This window comes from Hyperolius riggenbachi, chromosome 4 (assembly GCF_040937935.1).
Source record: "Hyperolius riggenbachi isolate aHypRig1 chromosome 4, aHypRig1.pri, whole genome shotgun sequence".
In the NCBI taxonomy this organism is placed as follows: domain Eukaryota; kingdom Metazoa; phylum Chordata; class Amphibia; order Anura; family Hyperoliidae; genus Hyperolius; species Hyperolius riggenbachi.
Window position 1 is genome coordinate 8983284 of NC_090649.1, and position 7500 is coordinate 8990783.

Here is a 7500-nt window from a genome sequence, read left to right on the forward strand (position 1 = left end):
ACTATATAGCATTCTGTGTACTGTTCTGTGTCTGCTGGGAACAGTAGTACACCGCTCGTTCAGCCACACTATATAGCATTCTGTGTACTGTTCTGTGTCTGCTGGGAACAGTAGTACACCGCTTGCTCAGCCACACTATATAGCATTCTGTTTACTGCCACTCTGTGTACCTCGCTCAGCCACACTATATAGCATTCTGTTTACTGCCACTCTGTGTCTGCTGGGAATAGTAGTACACCGCTTGCTCAGCCACACTATATAGCATTCTGTTTACTGCCACTCTGTGTACCTCGCTCAGCCACACTATATAGCATTCTGTTTACTGCCACTCTGTGTCTGCTGGGAATAGTGGTACACCGCTCGCTCAGCCACACTATATAGCATTCTGTTCACTGTTCTGTGTCTGCTGGGAATAGTGGTACACCGCTCGCTCAGCCACACTATATAGCATTCTGTTCACTGTTCTGTGTCTGCTGGGAATAGTGGTACACCGCTCGCTCAGCCACACTATATAGCATTCTGTTTACTGTTCTGTGTCTGCTGGGAATAGTGGTACACCGCTCGCTCAGCCACACTATATAGCATTCTGTTTACTGTTCTGTGTCTGCTGGGAATAGTGGTACACCGCTCGCTCAGCCACACTATATAGCATTCTGTTTACTGTTCAGTGTCTGCTGGGAATAGTGGTACACCGCTCGCTCAGCCACACTATATAGCATTCTGTTTACTGTTCTGTGTCTGCTGGGAACAGTAGTACACCGCTCGCTCAGCCAGAGTATATAGCATTGTGTTTACTGCCACTCTGTGTACACCGCTCAGCCAGACTATATACCATTGTTTACTGACACTCTGTGTACACCGCTCAGCCAGACTATATACCATTGTTTACTGACACTCTGTGTACACCGCTCAGCCAGACTATATACCATTGTTTACTGCCACTCTGATTCTGCTGGGAACAGTAGTACACCGCTCGCTCAGCCAGACTATATAGCATTGTGTTTACTGCCACTCTGTGTACACCGCTCAGCCAGACTATATACCATTGTTTACTGACACTCTGTGTACACCGCTCAGCCAGACTATATACCATTGTTTACTGAAACTCTGTGTACACCGCTCAGCCAGACTATATACCATTGTTTACTGACACTCTGATTCTGCTGGGAACAGTAGTACACCGCTCGCTCAGCCAGACTATATACCATTGTTTACTGACACTATATAGCAGACTATATAGCATTGTGTGTACACCGCTCAGCCAGACTATATACCATTGTTTACTGACACTCTGTGTACACCGCTCAGCCAGACTATATACCATTGTTTACTGCCACTCTGATTCTGCTGGGAACAGTAGTACACCGCTCGCTCAGCCAGACTATATACCATTGTTTACTGACACTCTGTGTACACCGCTCAGCCAGACTATATACCATTGTTTACTGCCACTCTGATTCTGCTGGGAACAGTAGTACACCGCTCGCTCAGCCAGACTATATAGCATTGTGTTTACTGCCACTCTATGTACACCGCTCAGCCACACTATATAGCATTGCGTACTCTGCCAGTCAGTGTGTATATTGCTGGGATCAGTAATACTCCACTCACCGTCAACCACTATATGAGCTCAACATGAGTTCCCCAGAGACCTCCGCTGTGAGCAGCACTCCCAACAACAGCAACAGCCAACGCCCCACGCAAGCTATAACATCCACCCCAGCAGCCAGTGGTCAGCAGCAGCCCTCCCCGGAGGAGAACGTTGTGTCCATCAGTCCGTCGCCAGAGCGATTAATGAGGGCTGCCATTGAGGAGATGATGGGGCCTGATGTGGAGGAGGAGGTCTGGCTCAGGCCAGCATCCCAAGTTAATGTTGAGGACGATGAGGGGTCTGTGTCTGGGGATGTTGGGGTGGCAGAGGTGGTGGGTGGGTCAGACTCAGGAGAAGAGTTGTATGATGAGGATGATGATCGGGACCATCTGTATGTGCCTCAGAGTCCGACCCCGGAAAACATGTTGTATCGTGTGTTTAGGTACTAAAATCTGCGTTCCCTCCCAGTAGTGTTGGGCGAACAGTGTTTGCCACTGTTTGGGTTCTGCAGAACATCACCCTGTTCGGGGTGACTATATAGCAGACTATATAGCATTGTGTTTAATGCCACTCTGTGTACACGGCTCAGCCACACTATATAGCATTGTGTTTACTTCCACTCTGTGTCTGCTGGGAACAGTAGTACACCGCTCACCCGCCACTGTATAGCATTGTGCTCTGTGTCACTGCTGACAATAGTGGTACACCGCTCACCCACCACTGTATAGCATTTCTGTACTGCCACTGTACTGCTGCCAGTCAGCGTGTACTTTAAGGATAAGTGAAATGAGGAAGAAATCCGGTGAAAGAGGGAGGGGCAAGGGAAGAGGTGTTTCCCCTGACGGTTCACGTACAGGCCACAGGGGAGCACCCAAGAAAACCCACTCAATACTGCCCATGTTGTCCAGGACAACAACCCTCACAGATCCAAAAGAACAGGACCAGATAATTACTTGGATGACCTCTCAAGCGTCCAGCAGTGGGTTAAGCAGCACCAGCACATCACGCACGAGGTCCGAGTCCTCAGCCAGTTAAAGTCTGGGCTTTCTTTGAAGACTGCACTGAGGATGTTACCATGGCGATTTGCAAGGTGTGCAAGACCCGCCTGAGCAGGGGGAAAAGTATTAACAACCTCTCCACCACCAGCATGAGCCGCCACATTCTATCCAAACATCCCACTCTGTGGGCAAACGCGGCAGGACAGGGTACCACCAGCAACACTGCCTCCCTTGGGTTCACCAGACTCACCACCAGACCCGCCTCAGCAGCAGCAGTAGCCCAGCCATTGCGTGGTTCACAACATTCACAAACATCAGACGATGCTGACACTGTCACTTTCCGGACTAGTGCTCTTGAGGTCTCCCAGTGTTCATCAAACACAACAACCAACAGCCCTTCGGTGTGCAGCGCTACGGTTGAGTTGTCTGTCTCTGAGATGTTTGAGCACAAGAGGAAATTGCCAGCAAATGACCCCCGGGCCGTGGCAGTAACAGCCAGCCAGCATAGCCAAGCTTCTGGCCTGCGAAATGCTGCCATATCGAGTGGTGGAGACAAACAGCTTCAAGGGCATGATGTCAGTGGCCATCCCACGTTACGTGGTTCCCAGCCGCTACCACTTTGCGCGCTCTGCAGTGCCTGAGTTGCATGAGCACGTGGTCAGCTAAATAACCCGAAGCTTGAAGAATGCCGTTGCCTGCAAGGTTCACCTCACCACTGACACCTGGACGAGTGCGTTCGGCCAGGGTCGATACATCTCCCTTACCGCGCACTGGGTGAACCTTGTGGAGCCTGGCAGCGATTCCTCACCTGCTACGGCGCGGGTGTTGCCCACGCCGCAAACAGCTGGATAACAACAGCAGCACCTACCTCTCTGACTCCTTCTCCTCCAACGCATCTCAAAGCTGTACCTCATCCGGAAATGCTAACCCAGCACCAGCAGCAGTAGGATCGTGGAAGCAGTGCAGCACAGCTGTTGGCATGCGTCAGCAAGCGTTGCTGAAGCTGATCTGCCTTGGGGATAAGCAGCACACAGGGGAGGAAATTTGGAGGGGAATAAAGGAACAGACGGATTTGTGGCTGGCACCGCTGGACCTGAAACCGGGCATGAAGCTAGACACCTGGCACGAACTGGCAATGTACGCAATAGAGGTGCTGGCTTGCCCGGCAGCCAGCGTTATGTCGGAACGCTGTTTCAGTGCTGCCGGAGGCATCATCACAGATCGGCGTATCCGCCTCTCCACAGAAAATGCAGACCGTCTGACTCAAATTAAAATGAATCAATCCTGGATTGGAAACGACTACGCAACACTCCTGGACCCCAACCAAGTAACATGACCGATGAACATCTGGGATGGTTTAGCGTTTCCGGTCCCTGTTTATTGAACCTCTCATCTGTATTACATTTATGACTGCATGGCGGCAAAAAGCATTGCTGCTATATCCGCACGCTTTTTGTCCTCATGCAAGGCCTGGGTTGTTGTGTCTCACAAAGCGTGGCCTTCTCCTCCTGCGCCTCCTCCTGTTCCATCACGTGTGCTGCTGCTGCTGCTGCTGCTGCTGGGTTACCGTTGCCGGTCCCTGTTTATGGAACCTCTTATCTTTATTACATTTATGACTACATGGCGGTACAAAGCATGCTATCCGCACGCTTTTTGTCCTCATGCAAGGCCTGGGTTGTTGTGTCTCACAAAGCGTGGCCTTCTCCTCCTGCGCCTCCTCCTGTTCCATCACGTGTGCTGCTGCTGCTGCTGCTGCTGGGTTAGCGTTGCCGCGTGGTCCCTGTTTATTGAACCTCTTATCTTTATTACATTTATGACTACATGGCGGTACAAAGCATGCTATCCGCACGCTTTTTGTCCTCATGCAAGGCCTGGGTTGTTGTGTCTCACAAAGCGTGGCCTTCTCCTCCTGCGCCTCCTCCTGTTCCATCACGTGTGCTGCTGCTGGGTTAGCGTTGCCGCGTGGTCCCTGTTTATTGAACCACTTATCTTTATTACATTTATGACTGCATGGTGGTACAAAGCATGCTATCCGCACGCTTCTTGTCCTCATGCAAGGCCTGGGTTTTTGTGTCTCAAAGCGTGGCCTTCTCCTCCTGCGCCACCCTCCTCCTGTTCCATCACGTGTGCTGCTGCTGGGTTAGCATTACCGGTCCCTTTTCCTGGAACCTCTTATATGTATTACATTTATAACTGCATGCCGACAAAAAGCATGTTACCTGTGCAAAGAAAACAGACATTTCCCGCATTTAAAAGACAGTTTTCCCTTTGAAACTTTAAAATCGATTTTCTCAAAAACTATAAGCTCTTTTTGCTAAAAAAATTTTTCCTCTTGTACCCACTCCCAAGGTGCACATACCCTGTAAATTTGGGGTATGTAGCATGTAAGGAGGCTTTACAAACCACAAAAGTTCGGGTCCCCATTGACTTCCATTATGTTCGGAGTTCGGGTCGAACACCCGAACATCGCGGCCATGTTCGGCCTGTTCGGCCCGAACCCGAACAGCTAGATGTTCGCCCAACACTAGACACCACACTTAAAAAAAAAAAAAAAAAAAAAAAACAGCAAACAGAGAAGCTTCCCCATATTGGAGCATTGGATTTGGTCAAGTCTTAAGCCAATGTGTTGTAGGGCACAAGTAAGCTTTGGGTTAGCAGGAATGGTTGCATGGCCACCTAGCTTTTCATCCTTCCCACCCTTGCCCTGGAATCTTCCAGACTTCAAATTGCTGTCCTTTGCTGTGTGTGTTGCACCAGCATCATCCAGGGGGGCACATGATCTTTCTGAAGTCTTGAATTGAAGTCTGTAAGCAGTATCACCATGTGTCCCACTGCTTACATCTAGCAAAGTAGGCAAATAAGCAAGCTCATTTTTCTCTTGGGTATATTGCAATGGTACATGCTAGGCAAGTTTCAGCATGTAGCGTTGGTGGTATAGTGGTGAGCATAGCTGCCTTCCAAGCAGTTGACCCGGGTTCGATTCCCGGCCAACGCATGTGAGCTTGCTTTTGGCACCCTACAATTCCATGGAAGACAAGACCAAGACAAGATCTCTGAACAGTTAGGACATCCTGCACCTGCTCAGTCTCTGGAGAGGTTCCATTCCGGTGCAGCAGACTCTACGCCAGCTTAAAGTTCTTTCTAAATGGTCAACACTTAATGCAGACACTCTATAATGTTCTAAACAAATAGCTAGCAAGGCACTAAAGCGAGCCTGTCCTTGGGTGGGCTTGAACTGCCTTTCTTTGGCTTGACAGCCGTCGCCAGGCTTTGGGTTCGATCCCCGGCTAATACTTTACTGCTGCTTCTGGGGTACAGAAAACTTCATTTGGTCACAGACACTGCCAGGGATGTCTGTTGTATCACTAAGACATGAACTTGATGCTGCTCACCCTTTTCATGAACGTGAATGAGATTCCAACGTGTCTCAAATGAATCTACATGGCTATCTGGGGTTCTCTTCGGACAACTGTTGAACACAAAAGGAAAGGCCGTCCCTGGGTGGGCTTGAACCACCAACCTTTCGGTTAACAGCCGAACGCGCTAACCGATTGCGCCACAGAGACTGTGCCTGCAGTTGTTGCTAAATGATTTTATGGGGATGTATGTGTGTCTTGTGGAGTGAGGAAGTAAGTCTGCTCCAAGAAGTTTAACGCCACTTTTTCCCACAATGAAGCATTCACTGTATGGCAGCAGAGTGGCGCAGCGGAAGCGTGCTGGGCCCATAACCCAGAGGTCGATGGATCGAAACCATCCTCTGCTAGGTGTACGTTGGTTTTTATACCTTGCTTACCATATGGGCCAATTGTCGGCCATAGCCCCTTAAGAGAAAGTGTCATTAGGGCCTTGCTGTAACATATATAGTAGTGTAACTATTTCAACTAATGTACCCTTCTTAAACTTGAAGGTTGAATACAAACAGAAGCAGAGTGGCACAGCGGAAGCGTGCTGGGCCCATAACCCAGAGGTCGATGGATCGAAACCATCCTCTGCTAGGCATGAATTCATTTTTGCACCTTGCTTTATCGCATGGGCAAAACGGTTTCCATTGCCCTGTAAGAGAAAGTGTAATAAGGGCCCTGCTGTAACGTACATATTAGGGTAGCTAAGACTACTCCTGTGCCGTTCTTGCAGTTGAAGAGATGGGTGAACTGTGACACCGCACTTAAAAAAAAAAAAAAAAAAAAAACAGCAAACAGAGAAGCTTCCCCATATTGGAGCATTGGATTTGGTCAAGTCTTAAGCCAATGTGTTGTAGGGCACAAGTAAGCTTTGGGTTAGCAGGAATGGTTGCATGGCCACCTAGCTTTTCATCCTTCCCACCCTTGCCCTGGAATCTTCCAGACTTCAAATTGCTGTCCTTTGCTGTGTGTGTTGCACCAGCATCATCCAGGGGGGCACATGATCTTTCTGAAGTCTTGAATTGAAGTCTGTAAGCAGTATCACCATGTGTCCCACTGCTTACATCTAGCAAAGTAGGCAAATAAGCAAGCTCATTTTTCTCTTGGGTATATTGCAATGGTACATGCTAGGCGAGTTTCAGCATGTAGCGTTGGTGGTATAGTGGTGAGCATAGCTGCCTTCCAAGCAGTTGACCCGGGTTCGATTCCCGGCCAACGCATGTGAGCTTGCTTTTGGCACCCTACAATTCCATGGAAGACAAGACCAAGACAAGATCTCTGAACAGTTAGGACATCCTGCACCTGCTCAGTCTCTGGAGAGGTTCCATTCCGGTGCAGCAGACTCTACGCCAGCTTAAAGTTCTTTCTAAATGGTCAACACTTAATGCAGACACTCTATAATGTTCTAAACAAATAGCTAGCAAGGCACTAAAGCGAGCCTGTCCTTGGGTGGGCTTGAACTGCCTTTCTTTGGCTTGACAGCCGTCGCCAGGCTTTGGGTTCGATCCCC

The 7500-nt window shown here is 49.3% G+C and overlaps 3 non-coding genes across 3 annotated transcripts; 2 read left to right on the plus strand and 1 right to left on the minus strand.

Moving 5' to 3' along the window:
- The first annotated feature begins 5512 nt into the window (after window positions 1-5512).
- TRNAG-UCC (transfer RNA glycine (anticodon UCC)) lies at window positions 5513-5584 on the plus strand. Its single transcript has one exon. It is a non-coding gene; the product is annotated as a tRNA-Gly (tRNA).
- A 497-nt stretch (window positions 5585-6081) lies between these two features.
- Window positions 6082-6155, minus strand: TRNAN-GUU (transfer RNA asparagine (anticodon GUU)). Its single transcript has one exon. It is a non-coding gene; the product is annotated as a tRNA-Asn (tRNA).
- Window positions 6156-7138: 983 nt separating this feature from the next.
- On the plus strand, window positions 7139-7210 carry TRNAG-UCC (transfer RNA glycine (anticodon UCC)). The gene has a single exon. It is a non-coding gene; the product is annotated as a tRNA-Gly (tRNA).
- Window positions 7211-7500: the final 290 nt, after the last annotated feature.